General features: G+C 37.8%; 1 long non-coding RNA gene across 4 annotated transcripts; it reads left to right on the top strand.

Moving 5' to 3' along the window:
* The first annotated feature begins 822 nt into the window (after positions 1-822).
* On the top strand, positions 823-7,756 carry LOC114293013 (uncharacterized). 4 transcript variants are annotated; one of them, XR_014359628.1, is made up of 6 exons: positions 823-1,067; positions 1,772-1,897; positions 2,611-2,661; positions 3,812-3,949; positions 4,036-4,220; positions 6,186-6,374. It is a non-coding gene; the product is annotated as an uncharacterized LOC114293013 (long non-coding RNA). The 4 variants fall into 4 exon arrangements; XR_014359630.1 differs by having other exon boundaries at positions 844-1,067; positions 1,796-1,897; XR_014359627.1 differs by lacking the exon at positions 1,772-1,897 and adding an exon at positions 7,481-7,756 and having other exon boundaries at positions 930-1,067; positions 2,556-2,661; positions 6,186-6,328.
* The last annotated feature ends 17,725 nt before the right edge of the window (positions 7,757-25,481 follow it).

Below are 25,481 nucleotides of genomic sequence, written 5' to 3'. Positions count from 1 at the left end.
TTTTGGTGGGAAATTTTTTATATATTGAGCGGCAATAAAAAACGATAGGGTATTAATTTTTTTACCCCTTTTTTGTTTATCATCTCTCTCTCTCTCTCTCTAAAAATAGGGAATTAATTTGTCTTACCTCTTCCTCCTCCACCACGCCGATCGCTATCGTCGTCACCTCTATTAGCCTTGCCGATCGCCGATTGCCTTCGTCACCTAATTTTTGCCACTAATTTTTTTTTATGGCACCAAAATTTTGAAACTTTTTGTGAGAAATTTTTTTCACTAATTATAAATTTTTTATTAATTATAAAATTATTTGTGAGAAATATATTTTCGTCACCAATAATTTTTAATATTTTTGAGATGTTTTGGTGAGAAAATAATGTTGTCACCAATTTTGGTGAGAAAATTTTGATGTACTGAGTAACAATGACAAAAAAAAAGGGTATTAATTTTTTTACCCCTTTTCTGTTTATCATCTCTCTATCTCAAAATAGGCACTACTATAAAAACAGCTAAAGATCACTTTTTGACAAATGAAAATATCTCACTTTTATTAGAAGTGTGATAAAAAAAATTAGATTGATATTTTAATCACAATTAATTTGATTAAATGTGATAATATTTATTTTTATGTCACTTTTTAATTAAGTTTGATTATATATATATATATATATATTAATCTCACCTTCTAAATGTGATTATGTATAATTTTTTTTAATTACAACTTCTAAATAAGTGTAATGATGTGATTATATATAATTTTTTTAATCACAACTTCTAAATAAGTGTGATGAATATATATTGCAAAAAATTAAATTTAGAAAATTCAATTAAATTTCTAAAAAAATTAATTTTCTTTTCTTCTCCTCTCTTTCGTGACTCTTGCTCTCTCTCTCTCTCTCTCTCTGAGAGAATGATAAACACCTCATGGGCACGACCTTTGCATCTCCTCCTCTTCCCTGAATTCGGATCCTCTTCCCCAATGGAGACCCACCTCTTTGCCATAGACGGTGCTTTGCATTTCCCTTACAACCCTTTGAAACTCATTGGCTTGGGAAAGACCTGCAATTTTGGTAAGGTTCTAAACCTAGAGTTTGTTTCTTTTTTTTCTTAAACCCTTCTCTTCTTAAATTAGGGCATTTGATTAAACTATTTGGATTTCAATTCAACGATTTCTGGTGTGGGGTTTTGAATTAGGGCATTTGATTCAACGATTTCTGGGTGGGGGGTTTTGATTTTTTTTTTATATATAAAATTCTTAGGTAGTGAGTTTTCCCCCCTGTTTCTCCTTTTCTTCATATTTAAAAAGAAAAAAGAAAGAAAAATCTAACAGACACCATGCTTATGGATGTGAATCCAGAAACTCTAAGATTTGTCTTTTTTTTATATGAGTTTCAATAGTCTAAATGGGATTCAAGTTTTGAAATGGTTCTGAAATATACATGTGTTCTCTAGCCTTGTCCAAATCAATTTTATGTTTTTGTTTTTCCAATTTTTTCATTATGTAATGCAATCTATAATATCTATGAAGTTCATGTCTTCTTCTTTGTAGTTTTGCACCTTAAATGTTTATTTATTTACTTCATTGAACTTAAATGTAATGGCTTTCATTTTCCTGCATATTTCCTACAACTACAAAGGGTTTTGCACCTTAAATGTTTATTTATTTACTGTGGTATATGATTTGTTTGGTAGTAATTCTCCATATGGTATGTAGATTCCATCATTTCACTTTTTATTTGATTGAAACATTTGTCTAATCTTTTTATTTTGTTAGGATTTCCCCTCTTGTTTGTGACAGGAAACGGACAAGAATTCTGCATGTCAAGTGTTTGAAGATATTTCCGAGAGACAACCCATCAACCCATCAAACCATCAACCCAATGTTGTTGAAAAACTTATTGTATATTAACCTCTTATAAAATGACTATTATGTTTGTAATAGAGCATAAAAGTTTTTAAGAATTCAAATGAGACATTGTAAAGGGAAGGGAGTGTCACTACAAGAAATTAGTCTTATAGAGAATAAGAATAAGAATGATGAATGAATCGTCTCTCACTAGGCCATATGTATGTGGTATTGCTATCAAACTCTTGAGATTTTAATGACAATAACTTGCCTACTACTCAACTAATGGCGGTAGTAATAGGAATGACAATTTTTAAACTTCTAACAATTGATCTTAAACATTAGGAATGACAATTTTTAAACTTTCCCCTCTTGCGAATCACAAGAGTTAATGTCCATGCTAGTTTCACCTCCCTTTTCCAATTTTGGTTATTCATAAATTTCTCATTTACGTATTCTTGTTTTTTTTTTGGGCTGCTTACAGGATAAAGATGTGTCTAGTGATATATAGAACGTTAGAATCGTATATGTTTCTGTTGTTATTTTTCAAGCCACTTAGTATTGCTTTTGAGACATTACAAGTACTTTTATTGGGAAGTCTTTTCATTTTCATAATGGATAGATCTATCTATAGATCATGTAACATTTTTCCCGTAGAACATATAATAAACACAGGTTGAAGGTTCTTTAGTCTGCAAATTGTTTTTTGTAGGCTATTTTGATTCATGGTTTTCAATTGCTCAATATATGGTTCCATGATTCAGCAGGGAACAACACAAATTGCCAAAGGTCCAAACTCCTTGATATATCAATAGCAGGTTGTTTGCAAACTTTTTTTATGTAGCCATGTTATTTTGTTGTTGTGTTACCAAGTGGTTGGGGGTTCTCATGTTTTCTGGTCCCGTTATTCACTTTTTCCTTATTTGCTTATAGCTCCCAAATTTTTTTGCGATGCATTTATTTTGTTGTTTTCTTTCTTCATTCCTCTAACTTAGTATTCCCTGTTCTTTAAAGAAGATGTGTTTTGTGAAGCATGGCACTGTAGTTTTCTTTATATTCTTTTCCCTTTTCCCCATATAAAAATAAAATTATTTGAATGAACAGGTAAAACATGTTAAGCCAACTATGTTACCATTTTTTTCTTGTCCACTTATATCTCATAAAAGAAAAAAAATTTAGTGCTGCATTTATTTTGCTGTTTTCTTTCTTTCTTCCTCTAAGCCAGTATTTTATGATCTTGAAAGAAGATGTGTTTTGTGAAGCGTGGCACTGTATAGTTTTCTTAATTTCTTTTCCTTTCTTTTCTTTTCTTTTCTTTTCTCTTTTTTTTTCCTTCCTATAAACGTAAGGGGGTTTGTTGCTTGGTGCAATAGTAAAAGCTCTACAGGACCTTTTTACCTATGCCTAGCCTGCTCAGTTAGTGTCAATGTCAAGAAAATGCACCAATCTCTATCTTTTTTTCCTTAAAGGTTTATATGTTTGTGATTATTTTAACTTGACATGTTTTTAGTTGGTGGGTTGTCTTGGCAATGTTTATATATTTATTAATTGTTTCTAAGACCATGGCTTTCCATGATTCTTGGCAATCATTCGTTTTCTATTGTTATTGTTGATGCTGTTGCTAAAGACCAAGGGTACTTCTAATTGTTGTTGTGGATTGGATTTGTCATTATTGTAACTTAACAAATTTGAGTGCGGGTTCATTCTATGAATGGAAAGGCATTCTCATATGGAACTTGGGTTTTCTTCTGGACATCATGACGTTATTGATGGCACTCTGTCATTATGTGCATATCTGGTGGCTTCATGGCATGAAATTTCATCTTGTGGATGTAGTTCTTTTCCTAAATATATGTGTAAAGTTTCTCACTATTTTTTTGTAGCAATATATTGACATTCATTTGACTTGGACTTTTCAACATTATTATTTCATGTTTATTTTGTTTAACACTTCATATTATTGACCAGGCCTTGTTAGGTGCAATTGTAAAACGTATCAAATGATTTATTAGGTTGAAGATAGCTTTAGGCGTCCTTCATGGATCACTTCCAGATGCAACACCTGAGGAGATTGAAGCATATGAGGATGAATGTGCTATTTGTAGGGTGAGCTTGTTAGCTTAGTTCATTCTCAATTCCCTATTTGATTTTTTGTTAATCTCCAAGCTGTTTGATGGGTGGGCAAATGACAGGAACCAATGGCAAAGACGAAGAGACTGTCTTGTAAACATCTTTTCCATCTAACATGTTTGAGATCTTGGTATGATCTATGTTGCGTGTTACGATCTTGGACCCCCCCATCATGAGCAGAGAGGAATTTGAAGCTCGGAAAGCTGATCTATGAAGAAAGCATACAACGGAATCTATTGCTGCAAAGGTACTATCAATAAGCATCATTCCTTATTATCTGTTATTATTGCTTGAGTTTTTGTTCCTAGGAAATTTAGCAAGAAATAGAACTTAAAAATTTTTACTAGCAATAATGCTTCCCCGTATTTATATCTATCTGTGGAAGTGGATATCAGATGCTACTCTGTTTTTGCTGCATAGTGTGAGAATGCAGCTTCAAGTTTGTAGGAAGTTACTTTCTGCAAGTGCAAATGTTACCAAAGGTTACTCCCTCTATTCATCGATTCTAATCATGCCATTAATTTAACTAGGCTCTACAATCCAAAATTGAATCCCAATCAACAAGGGTCCATCTTGGGCCTGTAGGCCTGCAATGAGTTGTTCACATGTGCACAACTACAATGACAGAGATCCTAATCTTCCACTGTGGTGTAGCTTAATTAGATGGTAGTTCATAGATTGAATTCCTCTGTTTTGTCATAAAGGGGTCCATGCCATTCAGTCGTTTACATTTTGTTTTATTGCCAAAAACCTAAGACTAGCTTGACAAGTGACAATAATGTGAAGAGAGAGTTATTCTTAATTGCTTTTATGTGTTGTACTTTGTACAGGAAGCTGTCCCTTGTTTTGTTACATGTCTTTGTCAATCCTATGTAAAGCACAAATAGAATCATTTAGAAACACAAATATCATTTAGGTATAACAACCACAACTAGCTGAGTCAAATATCATTTAGAAACACAAATATCATTTAGCTATAACAATCATTTAGAAACACAAATATCATTTCGATAAACCTGTTGCACCCACATCAAAGCTCCTGAAGAAACTTAGGACCTATTCAGGTATATTTAGGCTAATATTTTTCTTTTTCTTTTCGTTATCTTTCTTTGAAAAACTTTTTTTCATATGAAAAAACTAGTCTCACCAATTATGTACCATTTTTACTTTTAGTCACCTATATGAATGAGTATTTAGATGAAGCCTTGAAATCATTGTAGCCAGAATAGACGTATGATAATATTAAGATTTTACTAAGCAATTGCCAAATCATGATGAGTAACTAGGTAACTGTCTAATGTTTATCACATTTTTCTTCTCTAGTATCAATGAAGATGAAGGAATTCCAGGCAGGAGCAGATTGGGCAGGAAGGGTAAATTTTTGGTTTTAAATAATTGTGTCCCTTTCTACCTTAGGGAGCTTTGGTGTTTGTAATGCTCACAACAAGGAGTCCCAAAACCTACCAATTCAGTGTTAAATTGCCAATAACCATATTTTTTGCTTTCACATTTTGAACACAATGGCATGGCATACATTCAGAGAAACATGTCCTCAAAGATGTATATACGCCTGCATTTTCTTCCCCTCCCTAATCACACTATTTAACCCACAAACACACCATCTTTAACACCATCCCCCACCAATCCCTTAGGATACATGTTTGGATTTGGATTTGGATTTGGATTTGGATTGGGAATTGGATTTGAGTAGGGCTTTGCAAATCCCCCTCAAATCCATCATCCAAACACAATATTAAAGAAAACCAACAATACAGCAGAGGAAAAACTATTCCCATTACACAAACAAACAACAATAAGCCCTACCCATTAGCTATCATTCTCTTCCGGTTATGAAACTCCATAGATGGTGTTGTTGGAAACCTGTCTTCCACTTCATTTATAGAAATATGAATTGTACTCAAAGCTGAAATTATGCACTATACCTTGTAGTTTTTATTAATCAGTTCTATGACGCTGAATTATGGGTGGCATGAGTATCCTAAAAAGTTATCCTAACATCCTATTGTTGTTTCTCTGATAAGGAGTTTCTTTTGCTTTTTCTCTTTAAAATGATTTGTGCCAGTCAACTCTTCTTATGATGCCTTTCCAACAAAGTTGTGCATTTCTAAATTGTGATATTTTACTTTAGAATGTGTGAATTTAATTTGTTAGTTGTTAACTTATCTATATTGTCCTTATCTTATTCCTATAGGTATAGTGTTTTAGTTCTTTGATTTGAGTAAGGAATAGATTCTTAAACAATATGATGTTGGAGATGCATGTGTAATTGTTGAAGATCCTCACACTGAAGATCTCAGCCAAGAAGTTAGAGGCTTCATATTCTCTAGAATTCTGGTTCGTTTTTGAAAGTCATATTTGCCTCAATTGCAATTCCATTTCAAAATACTTTTGGTCACTTCTATAGCTGCATTAATTGCTGATCTTTCTCTCTATACATGATCTACATATATTTAGTAGATGTTGTATGTTTACCAGAGACCATTATAATCTTTTATTTTCTGGATGGAGAATCTTTTTTGGCTGAAAACTCAAGTTCGAAAAATGTTTTCAAGCAATCATGAGTGGACTTCTGTTCATTCTGTAACAGCCTATCACATATAGGAAAATAAAGTTTTGCTTGCTCAGAAACAGATTCTTGATAGCAAAGACACAAACACTTGGCACGAACATGACACAACATAGATATAAATACTAAAACAAGACATAGACATGGCGACAACATTATAATAATGAAAATTACGTATAAACATGGGAATAATTAAAAAATGTCCATTGCATATTTGAGTTGTGGTAGCCATGTCTATGATTCCAGTGTCTTGCATTTCTTCCTTTATCTATTTATTTGAATAAATGGTTGGGTGCTTTTGGGTATGTTCATCCTTTTAATAAGGCTGTTCGTATGGCTACAATTGCTGGCCTTGTGTTTGAGTAAGTGTTAGCCGATGCCCCAAAGTTGCAAAGCATATTTAAATAATGTACACACCCAAGAAGTATCTCAAGTCTCTAGGCGTGTCCAAGTGTAGGTATTGAAGCAGTGTTCTACATGGACACTGCTTATTTGTGTCCGTGTTGCGAAGACTATAGTGGGTTGCTAAATGGTATAGAGAGTCTAATTTAACAATAAGCAATTTGACTATTAACACTTTTTGACAAATATTGTATTGATTACTATTATTATTTTTATTGTTATATTTAGTAAGATAAGAAAATTGACTATCACTAACATAGGATACAGTTACAGCATGGAAATGAACTTTTTTCAAAGTAGAGACACAATTATGTGTTTACTCTCGTGTATTTTTGCTAGGCAGTGTTGGAGTTGCTCTAAGTTAGTGATGTGATTAATAGGAGCTTGCCATGTACAAAGGAACTTTTGGTTGTTAAGTTAGACTCATTGTGTACACAATTTGTATTGACATGGATAGAGAGGTCTATATAATGTAATTGGTAATATGCTAATATTTTTCTTATTTATTTTCTTTGCAGATTGGTTTTTGATGACGTCTGGAAGCATATTTGCAAATCAAGATCAAGTGTTGAATTATTTTTTTTACTGAACTAATCCTTAGTTGTACTTGCAAATCAAGATTGAATGTTGATTTTTTTTTTTTTTTTTTTTTTTTTTGTGTGTGGATTCTACGTTAGTTCATTTTGGGATTTACTTTGATGATTTTTTTGATATACTTAATGGGTTATTATTAAAGTTGTTTGATGGATATATTTTGATTTATAATACAATTGTTTGGTGAATTTTTTTGTGGAGTGGTGTATAATAGCTAGTCGATTTCTTAGCATATTTAAAAGACTATTGGGATATGAGCAGGGATATTTGTGAAATAATAATTTAAATTGAAATATAAAATATGAAACGAGTTTAGTGACGAATTTGTTTCGTCATTTGTGCTTGTTATTATGACAAAGTGATTATTCGTCACTAATAAATAGTTTTTATGACAAAATTTATTGCAAATTATATATGAAAGTTTTCATTGATTTTGTTGTTTGGTGACTAAAAATTTCGTCACGTATATAAATTCTTGCTATGAAATATATTTCGTCACCCATTTGATTTTTAGAGACAAAAGATTTTGTCACCTTTACATCTTACAGTGACGAAATTATTTCCTCATCAATGATCAACATGTGTGACAAATTTATTCGTCAACTAAAATTATAAATATGGTAGTGAATAATTATTTGGTGACGAAAATGAGAATTTTTTGTGATAAAATCTTGTTTTATTCGTGACAAAAAATTTCATCACTGAAGTAATTTCATTGGTGACGAAATTATTTTTCGTCACCGTGGTTTTTAGTGACGAACATTCAATGACGAAACTGGTGACGAAAATATTTCCTCACAAATATCTATAGTGACGAAATTAACTCTTTGGAGACAAAAAAAATTCGTCATTCAAGACCCAACTTGTTGTAGTGTTACGTCGCGCTATCATGCGCCTCGCAGTTGCATTGTTATGCACATGCTACATGCGTTGTAACACGCACCTCTTGCATTGTCATGCACATCTCTCATACATTGTCATTGCATTTTTATTACAAGCACTGTCACGTATTTCAATACATACGTCGCCTCGCGCATCGTTCGCGTTGTCGTGCATTCCCTTACCATGCATTGTCGTGCATTCCGAAAACATGTGCGTTGTTATGCATTTAAGTTCATTTGTTTCATTTTACATTCCGTGTGGCATGCGTGTCACACTCGCATCATTTTGCATATCTTATGAGGCATGCGTGTCTCATTTGTATCATTTTGCATTCCGTATGGCATGCGTGTCACGCTCGCATCATTTTGCATCTTATGAGGCATGCGTGTCTCATTCGTATCTTTTGCATAGATAGTGCACTCTTCCATACTTTCATAGAAAAATGCACCTCATTTGCATAGAACATTCATTTAATCGCACTGTTTTGTGCACTTCAAATCAATCGCACTGTTTTGTGCATTTCAATCGCGCTGTTTAGCGCATCGCACTGTTTTGTGCATTTCAAATCACTCGCGCTGTTTAGCGCATCGCATTGTTTTGTGCATTTCAAAATCACTGGCGCTGTTTAGTGTATCGCACTGCTTTGTGCATTGCATTTCAAAATCACTCGCGCTGTTTAGCGCATCGCACTGTTTTGTGCATTGCATTTCAATCGCGTTGTTTAGCGTATCGCGCTGTTTAGCGCATCGCACTGTTTTGTGTACTTTGCATTCGCGCTATTTTGCGCACCTTCATCGCACTGTTTTGTGCACTTCAAAATCACTCGCGCTGTTTAGCGCATCGCACTGTTTTGTGCATTTAAAACAATCGCACTGTTTTGTGCACTTCAAATCAATCGCACTGTTTTGTGCATTTCAATCGCGCTGTTTAGCGCATCGCACTGCTTTGTGCATTTCAAATCACTCGCGCTGTTTAGCGCATCGCACTGTTTTGTGCATTTAAAACAATCGCACTGTTTTGTGCACTTCAAATCAATCGCACTATTTTATGCATTTCAAAATCACTCGCGCTGTTTAGCGCATCGCACTGTTTTGTGCATTGCATTTCAATCGCGCTGTTTAGCGTATCGCGCTGTTTAGCGCATCGCACTGTTTTGTGCAGTTTGCATTCGCGCTATTTTGCGCACCTTCATCGCACTGTTTTGTGCACTTCAAAATCACTCGCGTTGTTTAGCGTATCGCACTGTTTTGTGCATTGCATTTCAATCGCGCTGTTTAGCGCATCGCACTGTTTTGTGCATTGCATTTCAATCGCGCTGTTTAGCGCATCACACTATTTTGTGCACTTCAAATCACTCGCGCTTTCTTGCGCATCGCACTATTTTGTGCACCTTACTTGCATTTTGCATGCATCCTCTCGCGCTATCTTGCGCACCTCACTTGTACTTGTTAGTACATTGCATTGTTTTGAATATGAACCGGCTTCGCGTAGCATATAAGTCCAATTGTCAAAGTCTTCTTTCATATCATTTTGCATCTTATGAGGCATGCGTGTTTCATTTGTATCATTTTATATTCCGTGTGGCATGCATGTCACACTTGCATCATTTGCATTTCAAAACAAAAAAAACAAAAAAAAACAAAACATGCATCATTAGAATTTAATATCTATTGCATTGTAGATTACATGCATTCATTGCATTGTAGCTTTACGGCTCGCGCCTTTCCATGATTGAGCTTGGTCTGGTATGTGCCCATACTTTTCACGCCGAAACATAGTGCAGTGGACCGTTCTATGTTAGACATGGCTTGTACGTGTACATGCCTTTCCTAGGCAAGATTTGGTTTGGCCCGCAGGCCATATCCATTGTAAATATCCATTTCTATTGCATTGTAGCTTGCATGCATTCATTGCATCACCTTCCATTTATGACTTGCACCTTTCCATGATTGAGCTTGGTCTGGTATGTGCCCATACTTTTCACATCGAAACATAGTTCAGTGGACCGTTCTATGTTAGACGCGGCTTGTACGTGTACATGCCCTTCCTAGGCAAGATTTGGTTTGGCCCACAGGCCATATCCATTGTAAATATCCATTTCCACTGCATTTTAGATTACATGCATTCATTGCATTGTAGCTTTATGGCTTGCGCCTTTCCATGATTGAGCTTGGTCTGGTATGTGCTCATACTTTTCGTGTCGAAGCATAGTTCAGTGGACCGTTCTATGTTAGACGTGGCTTGTAGGTGTACATGCCTTACCTAGGCAAGATTTGGTTTGGCCCGCGTGCCATATCCATTGCCACCACCCCAGCATATCCATATATATATATATTGCATTGTAGTGTAATTTTTGCATCCGGCATTAGGATCATTATCCTTCCTCCAGCGGGTCGTTTCCCCACTTATGTCAATCCCCCTCAATACTCGTTCTTGTGTCTGTCTACGATGCTCATAGTTCAGTAGACCGTTCTATGGTAGACAGACTTGTTACCTCCGTCAATCTATTTGACATAGGTGTGGTTTCGAACCACTCGTGATTGGATCGTAATTCAATTGCTTTGCATATAGTTTGCATTGTTTCAATTGCATTGCATTTTCATTTGCATTATTTATACATTGTTTTGTATATATTGCATATCATTTTGCATTCTTTTTTTGCATTGTCTTGCATTTTGCCCCTGCCTTCGGGCGCATATCTTGTTTGTCTAAGTCTTCGGCCTTGTCAAAAATGGGTCGTCTCTGGGCTTTGACATTCACTCCCGTCATTGTTATGACTTTCGAGTTCTGTCAAAGAGGGGCAACTGTAGACACCCCATTTTTGACCGTCCTCAAGACTTGGACGTCACCATTGGAACACTTGGTGATCATCCATGTTGGTGTTCGTTTGGAGTTCCCGGAGGTCTCGGCTACGCGCCTTGCCTCAGGATCTCCGAACTCGACCGTTTTGTGTCTGGTTTTGCACCAAACACTTGTGTTTTGCCTTGGAGGGGCAGGGAATGCCTTGTGAGGCATCCCCACACACCACCGGCAGTGGCTAGAGGTCACCGGCTGGTTTTTGTTGCCCTCGGCACTTTTTGTTGCCGGTCGGCACTATTTGTTGCCGGTTGGCACTCCTTTTTGCCAAAATGGCATCTTTGGCCGGCCGACTACTGTGCATCTGCTTTTGCAGATATTTTGTCATAGTTGTCTTGCTTTTGGCTCCCCTTCATACACGTGTATGGAGGGATCTCTCTCTTGCGAAGCTTGTCATGTAAGCTTTACAAGACAAAAGGCTCTATAAGAGAGAGCCTTGTCTCTTGGCTTTAGGGTTAGACACTTGAGAGACTTGAGATATTTTTAGACAGCCATTTTTAGGATTTTGAGTTCTAGGGTTAGAAACCATACACTTTCTATCTCTATATCTCCCTCTTGTGTGTGTTTAAGTGCATTTGTGTCTTACTATTGCACACAAACACATAGTGTTTCACCTTCACTTAGCTACTGAGGTTCTAAGAGGTTGGTTTTGAAGTTTTGGAGCTGTTTTCAACCTAGAAGGAGCTGTTGGAGCACCATTGTTGAAGGGGTCTTCAAGGGTAACAATTTTGCCTCTTTATTCCCCAATCTTGCATTGTATTTCTACCTATCTTAAAATCGTTTTTGAGCTTAGTGTATAATACAGAAAAGTTCTGTTTTTTAACCCTCTTGACTGTTTATTAAGAGTGTTTTGTGGTTTGGAGGTGTTTGACCCCTCTTAGGCCTTGAAAGGCCCCATTTTGTGCTGTTTTGAGTGAGATTCGAGACTTTGGTGTTTGGGCCTCTTCACCACTGAAATCTTGAGGGATTTTAGTGGCGGAGATGGCGCCTTGAAGTCTCCAAAAGGGGAGGGCCAGCCCCTCTCCTTGTTGTCCTTGAAAGGGACCCTTTTTGGCCTCTTGAGAGAGCATCATGTTAGAGTGTGTATTGATCATGTCTTGGTTGTTTTCCATGCTTATTATGCCATGATATAACCTTGTTGTGTGTTGGTTTTGGCACACCATGCATGCTTAGCATACCTACCATGTAATGCCATGTTATTGCCTTAATATGCCTTAGGTTGTTAGCCTTTGTTCTAGCATGTTTTAGGCTTAGCCTTGTGAAGGTTTTGTGCTCATTTTGCCATGTTTAAGGTCTGTCCTAGGTTGTTTGGGTCGGATTTGACATGCTTAGTATAGCTCCTTTGCATTTCGACTTGTTGGCCTTAAGTGTATGAATGTATAGCATGACATTCTTGCATTGATTTAGTGGTTTGGAACCATCCACCATGTCATTTCAGTCCCTTTTGCATGCCTATATGTTTTCCTTGGATGTCTCCTTAATGCTTTGAAAGCTTGGGTAGCATGCTCCTTGTTTTGGCATTTATGCATGCCTTTGAATTTAGGTCATTTGGACGCCATCTAAGTGATCTCTAGGCCTTGTCTTAATGTGCTAAAACTCTGTTTTTGGTCAATAAGTTCATGCCATGTTTGGTCTTGTTAAGTGTAGTTCAATACTCCATTGGTTTACTTTGAATGCTTGGGCCATTTGTTGCATGCATAGCTTGCATTGGTAGGTTAGTTTTGGCATCACATTAACATGATTTTCAATGCTTACCTTGCATGTCATATGTCCATGATCATTCCCTTCTAAGTGTGCTTAGAAGTAGTCTTTTGATGCTTAAGCATTTAGGCCTTCAACATGTGCATGTGTGCATGTGTTTAGTCCTTTATTTTGGTCACTTTGGCCATTGTTTTAGGCCTATTTAGAGTTTCCTAAATCATGTGTAAGTCCACCTTTCCATCAATTTGCATTGCCTCATGTTTGCTTGTATGCTTGCATAAGTGTCTTGCCATGCCATGTTGCATCCTTAGCTTACATGCCTAGGTTGCATTGCATCTTGCATGCATGCCTTATTCCTTGACTTGGTGATAGGAATTGGGCCTTGGTTTGTTTGTTTGATTTGCATTTCATTTGACATGAAAGTTGCACACTTGATTCTTTGGGCCGTCATGCATGGAAATGCCTGATTGGCGGTCCAAGAATCGAGACACATGCCCCTTTGAGTCACAAACATGATAGGGGACATGATTGGTGCATACATTGCTTGAATTGTATTGCCATGCAAGTTCTGTCCTCTACTGCTGTGAGTTGCAGGTTCTGCAGGCATTCTTTGTTGATCGCCATTACAAATTGCCGACCGGCAGTAAATCACCAGCCGATGGATGCATTTTGTGCCGGTGACCACATACCACTGCCGGTGGTAATTCTACTCAGCCGGTGGTGATTCCCAGTATCCAGAGAGGCATCCTTGAGACTTTGGCAGTCTTCAGAGGGACAGAGCAGGGAAAACAGAGGCAGACTATGCATGGCGGTGCAATTCCGAGCAAGACCCGAGCACGTGCTGCATCTGACTCTCCTCCCGAGGCGGTTTACTGTTTTTTCCTAGCTTAATTAGTTTGTTAGCTGATTAGGAAATTTGTAATATTTAATTAGCTTGCGTAGTTAATTAATTTGTATTATTTATTTGGTCCCTCCGCGCGAGGGCAAATCTCTAATAAGTGTGTGTGAGTGGCGTGTATGTCTTCCAATCCCCACTTCTTTCTTCCTTTTTATTTACCTGCTTATGATGGTAGATTAGGGCATGTTTAAATTAGCATACCTTATGCTATGCGTGTGTGCATTCGTCCATTTGTTTTGCATGCACCGGGCTCGGTACATCATGCTAACTGCATTTCTATTTCAATTCCATATTGAATACGTGCATCAATTGGTTGCATCTCACATGCCATGTTTAGGTTAGCCGAGCCTACTCTAATTGCATTTTGCATGTGTTGCATTAGTCAACTTGGCATGAACTAGGATCACGCATGCTTGCTAACCAGTTTATTGTTTTGGCACGGAGTACATTGTAAGTATTTATGCTTTAGCATCTCGCATGCGTGTGAATGTTAACATGATAGCATGCTTACCACGTGGCTAGATGCTTATGTGTTATAAACTGTTCGAATGCCTGTGGGTGAAAGTTGGATTGTTTGAGTTGGAAAAATTCGTTGAAATCCGTATTTTAGCCTACTTGCGAGTAGCAAATTCCAAAACGTTTTTCCAAAACAAACGGATATGCAATGCTTATTTCCAAATTAGGCAATCTAGTCTATACTTGTTTGCTGCGCGCATAACATAGTAACGATAGGCTAATAATTGGTTTAAGAACACATAACGTTTTGAAAATCGGATATCATGGTTAGTAGAGGCCGGTCTTCGGACCGGGCGAAAGGGGGTGCTCATAGCTGACCTTCCCCAATCGTACCCTAGCTCCCGAGCCGAGACAACTCCGGTGATGACAGACATGTGGCCTTCGCCACTGAGTCAGGGTTTCCTAAATTCTCCCACAAAAACTATTTAGGTGGCGACTCTATGCATGAGAAATATCAAGTAAACACCATAATTACATATCTGCCATGATGTAAGAGGGTCTGAATAAGTGTCCGAGTGTATAAACCTTAATGCATGAGAAATGGCAAGTAAACACCATAATCACATTTCTGCCATCATGCAAGAGGGTCCGAATAAGTGTCCGAGTGTTTAAACCCAAACGCATGACAAATGGCAAATAAACACCATAATTACATACCTGCCATCATGCAAGAGGGTCCGAATAAGTGTCCGAGTGTTTAAACGCTAATGCATAACAAATGGCAAGTAAATACCATAATTACATATCTGCCATCATACAAGAGGGTCCGAATAAGTGTCCGAGTTTTTAAACCCGAAAGCATGAGAATTGGCAAGTAAACACCATAATTACATATCAGCCATCATGCAAGAGGGTCCGAATAAGTGTCCGAGCGTTCGAATCCTAATGCATGAGAAATGGGAAATAAACACCATGATTACATATCTACCATCATGCAAGATGGTCCGAATAAGTGTCTGAGTGTTCGAATCTTAATGCTCGAAAAATGGCAAATAACCACCATAATTACATATCTGCCATCATGCAAGAGGGTCTGAATAAGTGTCCGAGTTTTTAAACCCTAATGCATGAGAAATATCAAGTAAACACCATAATTACATATCTGCCATGATGTAAGAGGGTCTGAATAAGTGTTCCGAGTGTATAACCCTTAATGCATGAGAAATGGCAAGTAAACACCATAATTACATTTCTGTCATCATGCAAAAGGGTTCGAATAAGTGTCCGAGTGTTTAAACCCTAACGCATGACAAATGGAAAATAAGCACCATAATTACATACCTGCCATCATGCAAGAGGGTCCGAATAAGTGTCCGAGTGTTTGAATGCTAATGCATAACAAATGGCAAGTAAACACCATAATTACATATCTGCCATCATGCTAGATGGTCCGAATAAGTGTCCGAGTGTTCGAATCCTAATGCTCAAGAAATGGCAAGTAAACACCATAATTACATATCTGTCATCATGCAAGATGGGCCAAATAATTGTACGAGTGTTTAAAACCTAATGGATGAGAAATAGCAAGTAGACACCGTAATTACATATCTGCCTTCATGCAAGAGGGTCTGAATAAGTGTCCGAGTGTTTGAACCCTAATGCATGAGAAATGGCAAATAAACACCATAATTACGTATGCGCCAACATGCAAGAAGGTCCGAATTAGTGTCCGAGTGCTTAAACCCTAATGCATAAGAATTGGCAAGTAAACTCCATAATTACATATCTACCATCATGCAATAGGGTCCGAATAAGTGTCCGAGTTTTTAAACCCTAATGCATGAGAAATATCAAGTAAACACCATAATTACATATCTGCCATCATGCAAGAGGGTCCGAATAAGTGTCCGAGCATTTGAACCCCAATGCATGAGAAATGGCAAACAAACACCATAATTACATATCGACCATCATGCAAGAGGGCCCGAATAAGTGTCCGAGTGTTCGAATCCTAATGCTCGAGAAATGGCAAGTAAACACCATAATTACATATCTGCCATCGTGAAAGAGGGTCCAAATAAGTGTCCGAGTTTTTAAACCCTAATGCATGAGAATTGGCAAGTAAACACCATAATTACATATCTGCCATCATGCAACAGGGTCCGAATAAGTGTCCGAGAATTTGGACCCTAATGCATGAGAAATGGCAAATAAACACCATAATTACATATCAACCATCATGCAAGAGGGTCCGAATAAGTGTCTGAGTGTTCGAATCCTAATGCTCGAGAAATGGCAAATAAACAACATAATTACATATCTACCATCATGCAAGAGGGTCGAAATAAGTGTCCGAGTTTCGAAACCCTAATGCATGAGAAATATCAAGTAAACACCGTAATTACATATCTGCCATGATGCAAGAGGGTCTGAATAAGTGTCTGAGCGTATAAACCTTAATGCATGAGAAATGGCAAGTAAACACCATAATTACATTTATGCAATCATGCGAGAGGGTCCGAATAAGTGTCCGAGTGTTTAAACCCTAACGCCTGACAAATGGCAAATAAACACCATAATTACATACTTGCCATCAAGCAAGAGGGTCCCCATAAGTGTCCGAGTGTTTAAACCCTAATGCATAACAAATGGCAAGTAAACACCGTAATTACATATCTGCTATCATGGAAGAAGGTCCGAATAAGTGTCCGAGTGGTCGAATACTAAGGCTCAAGAAATGCCAAGTAAACACCATAATTACATATATGTCATCATGCAAGCTGGTCAAAATAAGTGTCCAAGTGTTTAAAACCTAATGGATGAGAAATAGCAAGTAAACACCATAATTAGATATCTGCCTTCATGCAAGGGGGTCTGAATAAGTGTCCGAGTGTTTAAACCCTAATGCATGAGAAAAGGCAAATAAACCCCATAATTACATATCCGCCATCATGCAAGAGGGTCCGAATAATTGTCCAAGTGCTTAAACCCTAATGCATAAGAAATGGCAAGTAAACTCCATAATTACATATCTGCCATCATGCAAGAGGGTTCGAATAATTGTCTGAGTGTTTAGACCCCAATGCATGAGAAATCGCAAATAAAGACCATTATTACATATCTGTCATCATGTAAGAGGGTCCGAATAAGTGTCTGAATGTTTAAATCCTAATACATGAGAAATGGCAAATACACACCATAATTACATATCTGCCATCATGTAAGAGGGTCCGAATAAGTGTTCGAGTGTTTAAACCCTAATGCATAAGAAATGGCAACTAAACACGATAATTACATATCTGTCATCATGCAAGAGGGTCGGAAAAAGTGTCTGAATGTTTAAACCCTATTGCATGAGAAATGGCAAGTAAACACCATAATTACATATCTGTCATCATGCAGGGGGGTCCGAATAAGTGTCCGAGTGTTTAAACCCTAATGCATGAGAAATGGCAAATAAATACCATAATTACATATCTGCAATCATGTAAGAGGGTCCGAATAAGTGTCCGAGTGTTTAAACCCTAATGTATGAGAAATGGCAAGTAAACACCATAATTACATATTTGTCATCATGCAGGGGGGTCCGAATAAGTGTCCGAGTGTTTAAACCCTAATGCATGAGAAATGGCAAATAAATACCATAATTACATATCTGCAATCATGTAAGAGGGTCCGAATAAGTGTCCGAGTGTCTAAATCCTAATGCAAGAGAAATGGCAAATAAACACTATAATTACATATTTGCCACCATGCAAAAGGGTCCGAATAAGTGTCCGAGGGTTTAAACCCTAATGCATAAGAAATGGCAACTAAACACGATAATTACATATCTGTCATCATGCAAGAGGGTCGGAATAAGTGTCCGAATGTTTAAACCCTATTGCATGAGAAATGGCAAGTAAACACCATAATTACATATCTGTCATCATGCAGGGGGTCCGAATAAGTGTCCGAGTGTTTAAACCCTAATGCATGAGAAATGGCAAATAAATACCATAATTACATATCTGCAATCATGTAAGAGGGTCCGAATAAGTGTCCGAGTGTTTAAACCGTAATGCATAAGAAATGGCAACTAAACACGATAATTACATATCTGTCATCATGCAAGAGGGTCGGAATAAATGTCCGAATGTTTAAACCCTATTGCATGAGAAATGGCAAGTAAACACCATAATTACATATCTGTCATCATGCAGGGGGGTCCGAATAAGTGTCCGAGTGTTTAAACCCTAATGCATGAGAAATGGCAAATAAATACCATAATTACATATCTGCAATCATGTAAGAGGGTCCGAATAAGTGTCCGAGTGTTTAAACCCTAATGCATGAGAAATGGCAAGTAAACACCATAATTACATATATGTCATCATGTAGGGGGGTCCGAATAAGTGTCCGAGTGTTTAAACCCTAATGCATGAGAAATGGCAAATAAATACCATAATTACATATCTGCAATCATGTAAGAGGGTCCGAATAAGTGTCCGAGTGTCTAAATCCTAATGCAAGAGAAATGGCAAATAAACACCATAATTACATATTTGCCACCATGCAAGAGGGTCCGAATAAGTGTCCGAGGGTTTAAACCCTAATGCATAAGAAATGGCAACTAAACACGATAATTACATATCTGTCATCATGCAAGAGGGTCGGAATAAGTGTCCGAATGTTTAAACCCTATTGCATGAGAAATGGCAAGTAAACACCATAATTACATATCTGTCATCATGCAGGGGGTCCGAATATGTGTCCGAGTGTTTAAACCCTAATGCATGAGAAATGGCAAATAAATACCAAAATTACATATCTGCAATCATGTAAGAGGGTCCGAATAAGTGTCCGAGCGTTTAAACCCTAATGCATGAGAAATGGCAAGTAAACTGTCACGCCCTAAACTTGCCCCTAAAAGTTTGGGCATGACCTACACAGAAACGGACGCATAACCTGGTATACATATCATATGGGGCCTGAACGGAAGCATTTACCAATATAAATTAACATAAATAAAAGAACTGCATCCATTGAACGACCACTATCATGCCAGGATCACAGACAGAACATAAGGCAAATAAACATACGGTGACGTGCACCAGAGAGTTAGCTATGTACAGCTATATATATATACAGACCCAGCCCTTAGAATTGGGCGTAAAACAACATGGACAGGCAAAGAAATTATATATACATCAACCTTAAGCAAACAATCAGAGTGTAAATCAAAAGTTTAACAAAAAGGGCGGCCTTCACTTAAGTGCCTGGATACTCTGAGGTTGACAAAAGAGGCACGGATGCCATGGGTTAAAACTGACCTCCAGGTGGAGTGCCTACAGAAGCAGACATAAGACAAAGTGAGTCAAGCTCAGTGAACAGTAGTACATAAACAATTTAAAGATTAACTTAATTTACTTACAATGTACACATTTCTCTCATTAGATAAGTAAATGCAAAAATCCTGTGGTTAGTCTGATTCTGTACACATTTCAGGACAGTCTTGTCGGTTCATAACTTCATAGGTTGGCCCTTGGTTTGATGGGTTCACACATTCACAAATTAGCCCTTGGCTTAACTTAGATGCATAACTTCACAAATTGGCCCTCGGCCTTTGCGATTCATAATTTCACAAGTTACACATTCATACTTCACAAGTTGGCCCTCGGCCTCATAATTTCAGAATTCACAAGTTGGCCCTCGGCCTCATAATTTCAAAATTCACAAGTTGGCCCTCGGCCTCATAAGTTCACAAATTCACAAAGTGGCCCTCGGCCTCATAAGTTCACAAATTCACAAAGTGGCCCTCGGCCTCATAAGTTCACAAATTCACAAGGTGGCCCTCGGCCTCATAAGTTCACAAATTCACAAAGTGGCCCTCGGCCTCATAAGTTCACAAATTATACCTTTCATATCTTCACAATTTATATCTTTCATAAGTTCACAAGTTATTCCTTTCATATCTTCACAAATTATATCTTTCATAAGTTCACAAGTTATTCCTTTCATATCTTCACAAATTATATCTTTCATAAGTTCACAAGTTATTCCTTTCATATCTTCACAACTTATATCTTTCATAATTTCACATAACCGGGTGACCCATAAGGGGACCAAATTGGCTCTAAGCCCAGCTCTTGTATGTATGGACTCAAGAGGTGGTTCGTATTGCAGCACTTAGTTTCGTACTAGGAATCAATAGTTCTTGAAGACTGAACAATTCATATTATGTCATAGCATAAACGAAGTGAATAAACATAACATAATAATGCCAGGTTCATACAAATACCGTTCACAATGGTGCACATAAATTTCCCTTTATGATTCATTACATGTAGCCATAGTCATCTTACGTATAACAAAGTATTAATAATAATTATTTACAGAAACACATGTGTCGTTACAGTACTATTCATGGGGATAGAACAAGCCGCACCATAACGTGAGTCATATAACAATGTTATTGATATTCCATTCTTTGACATATAAGGAAACCCATGGTTCTGTTCGATTTTCATTTCGTTAATCCATTTTAGGCAGATGTCTATGTCATAAAACATGTATCGAACTAAATAAGGCTGTAGGAGTCCAGGATAGGACGTTCAAAATGTCATGTTCCCATTAAGCGGGGTTTATATTCATAATCCCTTCTTGCCAACCAGTTGCATAATATTAATAATTCTTGTGCGGAGTTATAGGTAATTTACAGGTTATTATACATTAAGGATAATCATTAACCATAATCAGAATGTAGAGTAGTTTCAGCGTCATACCGAAGTGCACATAATCTTTTAATGTTCTCACCGGTCCCTAAACAACATAAATGCTTACAAAGAACAGTGCGTTAACAATAAGAATTATTTACGGTAAGTAAAAGTACGATTGCAGAACTACTACTCACAGTGATCAATTCCCGGTGGTAATAGGACGATGTTCTCGTCTCGACCTACAAGTACAGTGCACAACACATAATGTGAGATTATACTCGATCATTTACTTATTCTCTTTGATCATTCACTTAATTAGCCATGGTGGTACCAAGCTCATTATTTCTTAATAAGTTATACTCCATGTCACAGAAACAGGAGAAATCAATGGAAAATGGTTTAGGTGAAGAAATGGTATAAAATTAGTTGACAGAAAGTGAACAGTCGTCACTAATTTGGGCATAACTATTTTTGTATTTAGAATTTGGGAGTGAGACCACTTCCATTGAAAACTAGACTTCCGGGGCTTGATTTTAGGCTCAAGAATCACTCAAAACGGAGCCCCGAGGCAAAAGATATGCTCATTCAAAGATGGCTGGACAAAGCTGTCTCCCGCACGTGCGGGAAACAGGGCCGCACGTGCGGCTCTGGGCAGATTGCTGTCCGAAAATGGCTGAAACTTTGGGGCTTTTCATTTTCAAAATCAAACCTTAATTACATGTAAATCAAAGTCCAAAACCCTTTAATACATGACCAATTTCACAATATTATTCTCCATCAACCATCATAACCTCAAAATACACAAATATAATGCCTATACTTCTTCAATCAAGAAATTCTAAGGAAATCAAGGTTCCATCAATATGTATACATAAAACCCTAACTCAAATGGGTTCAAAGCTTCCCTTATTATCATGATTTCATGAAATTGATGTCTCAAACATAAGGATTTGAGATAGATGATCATACCCTAGTTCCATCCTTGCCTTTCTCCTAGCTTTCTCTAATTCCTCCCAAGCTTCCCATGGATGATCTTCTTTTTCTTTCTTCACCCCCTTCAAGCATCTTCAAAACCCCATGAGTGTTGATTAGAGGAGCTTTCCTCTTCTTCCTTCCCTCTCTCTCACGGTTCTCTTCTCTCTCCCCCAAATATTTTATTTGACTTCCAAATGATAAGTTCACCACTCACATAGCATAACCATATATATATATATAACCAACACCTAAGCTTTCAACAATAGGAATAGCCAAACACGCCCTCACGAATCGCGAAAAATTAAATTTCAATTACAGTTCCCAAGTGACTCTAAAAATTGTGCTGATCATAAATATGTCCCCTGTTCTGGTTTCTGAAGCCTCTAGGGCCTTCAATTTGCAGTATAAAGTTAACCACCTAAACATGCATTAACGAGTCAGACAAAATAGATTTCCAATTAATTTTCCCCAATAGTTCTAAAAATTCCCATTAAAATACCCAAGTACTCAATTTTGATTTCTGAACCCGTAAAGGTCGGTAATTTCAATTTTACAGTCGTGGCTCAACAAATAATTCATCAATTTGAACACATATCAATAAATCAAAATGCATTAACACAATAGGCCGTAAAGGTAATCTCCAATACGGATTTTGGGGTCGTTACATAAACACCATAATTACATATCTGCCATCATGCAAGCTGGTCTGAATAAGTGTCTGACAGTGTAAACCGTAACGTATGAGAAATGGCAAGCAAACACCATAATTATATATTTGCTATCATGCAAGAGGGTCCGAATAAGTGGCCGAGTGTTCGAATCCTAAAGCTCGAGAAATGGCAAGTAAACACTATAATTACATGTCTGCCATCATGCAAGAGGGTCAGAATAAGTGTCCGAGTGTTTAAACCCTAATGCATGAGAAATGGCAAGTAAACACCATAATTACGTATCTGCCATCATGCAGGAGGGTCCGAATAAGTGTCCAAGTGTATAAACCCTAATATACACCCTAATGCATGAGTAATGGCAAGTAAACACCATAATTACATATCTGCCATCATGCAAGAGGGTCCGAATAAGTGTCCGAGTGTTTAAACCCTAACGCATAAGAAATGGCAAGTAAACAGCATAGTTACATATCTACCATCATGCAAGAGGGTCCGAATAAGTATCCGAGTGTTTAAACCCTAACGCATAAGAAATGGCAAGTAAAGACCATAATTACATATCTGCCATCAAGCAAGATGGTCCGAATAAGTGTCCAAGTGTTTATACCATAATACACAGGAAATGTCAAGTAAACACCATAATTACATATCTGCCATCATGCAGGAGGGTCTGAATAAGTGTCCGAGTGTTTAAACCCTAATGCATGAGAAAATGCAAGTAAACACCATAATTACATGTCTGCCATCATGCAAGAGGATCTGAATAAGTGTTCGAATTTTTGAATCCTAATGCTCGAGAAATGGCAAGTAAACACCATAATTACATATCTGCCATCATGCAAGAGGGTCCGAATAAGTGTCCGAGGGATTAAACCCTAATGCATAAGAAATGGCACGTAAACACGATAATTACATATCTGCCATCATGCAAGAGAGTTCGAATAAGTGTCTGTAGACGTCCCCCGAACACCCCAGGAGGGTGAGTCCCGTTCTGTTCCATATTGGGTTCACTACAGTTCAGGACTCTCAGATTGTCACGGCTCTTAATCTGAACCAAAGAGTCCCAATCTGGCAAATCGCTATGAGAAAACAGCTTTTTAGAAAAGAAGTGCCAAACATGGACTGCTTTGCCAGATACAGAGTCGCCACCTAAATATTTTTCTATGTGGGAATTTAGGAAACCCTGACTCGGTGCCAAAGGCCATGTGCCCGTCATCACCAAAGTTGCCTCGGCTCGGCAGCTTGGGTACGATTAGGGAAGGTCAGCTATTTGCACCCCCTCTCGCCCGATCCGAAGATTGGCCTTTACTAACCGTTATATCCTATTTTGAAAATGTTATGCGTTCTTATTCCGGTTCTTAGCCTAGATTTACTATGTTATGCGCACAGCAAACAAGTATAGACTGGATCACCTAATTTGGGACAAAACATTGCATATCCATTTGTTTGGAAAATGCTTTGGAATTTGCTACTCACAAGTAGGCTGAAATACGGATTTCAACGAGTTATCCCAACTCAAACAATCCAACCTTCACCCACAGGCATTCAAGCAGTTCATCAAATGAGCATCTAGCCTCATGGTAGTCATGCTATCATGTTAACGTTCACACTCATGTGAGATGCTAAAGCATAAAGAGCTCACCTAGTACTCCGTGCTAAAACAAGAACATGTTAGCAATCATTCATGATCCAAGTCTATATTTAAATGCCTAATGCAACGCATACGGAATGTCACTAGAGTAGGCTCGGCTAGTCTATAAATGACATGTTAAAATGCACAAGTAGCATGTATTCAAGTTAGATTTGAAATACTTATGCAATTAGTATGATGCGCCGAGCCCGATGCATGCAAGACTAATGAATGATGCATGCATGCATAGCATAAGGTATGCTAAAGTAAACATGTCCTAATACTAACCATCAAAAGCAGGTAAGTAAAAGGGAGAAAGAAGTGGGGGGTTGGAAGACATGCACACACGCACCCACACTTATTACAAATTCGCCCTCGCTCGGAGGGTCCAAAAGAATATACAAATTAATCAACCTACAAGCTAACTAATTATTACAGACCAATTAAACTAGTTAAGCAAATTAACTAATCTAAGAAAATAGTAAAAAGCCTCGGGAAGAGGGCCCAATGTGTGCGGGCTCGTTTTCGCTCGGAAATCCGCTGCCATGCACAAGCTACCTCTGCTTTGATTGTTATCCTTCTCTGAAGACTGCACAAATCTCAGGGTTGCTGCCATGAATGCTGTGGGACACCACCGGCTGAGGCAAATGGTCACCGGCCATGATGAATGATCACCGGCCACTGGTTGAGCTATCGGCCATCCATTCTTTGCCGGTCGGCACTCAACACCGCCGGCCGGGCAAATATTCCTACTGAAACTGGTCTGACAACAGCAGAGAACAGAACTTGGCATGGCAATGCATTTCAAGCAATGTATGCACCAACCACACTCCTTATCATATGTATGACTCAAAGGAGAATGGGCCTCGATTCTCGGACCACCAATCGCGCATTTCCATTCATGATGGCCCAAAGAATCAAGTGTGCATTTCGATTTCAAATGGAATGCAATGCACATAAACAAACCAGGGGGCTTTCAACCTCTATCATGGCTTGATCAAGAGGTGAAGCATGCATGCCAATGCAATGCAATGCAATCCTAAGCATGTAAGCCTAAGGGTGCAATATGGGCATGCAGGCAAGTAATGCAAAGATGCAACTAACCAAGCATGCAAAGTGTAAAAACAATATGCACACATGCAAGGTGCAATATGGACA

Source organism: Camellia sinensis, unplaced genomic scaffold (genome assembly GCF_055761805.1).
Source record: "Camellia sinensis isolate YWXY unplaced genomic scaffold, ASM5576180v1 Unanchor6, whole genome shotgun sequence".
NCBI lineage: Eukaryota > Viridiplantae > Streptophyta > Magnoliopsida > Ericales > Theaceae > Camellia > Camellia sinensis.
This window is presented reverse-complemented; position numbering and strand designations above follow the sequence as displayed.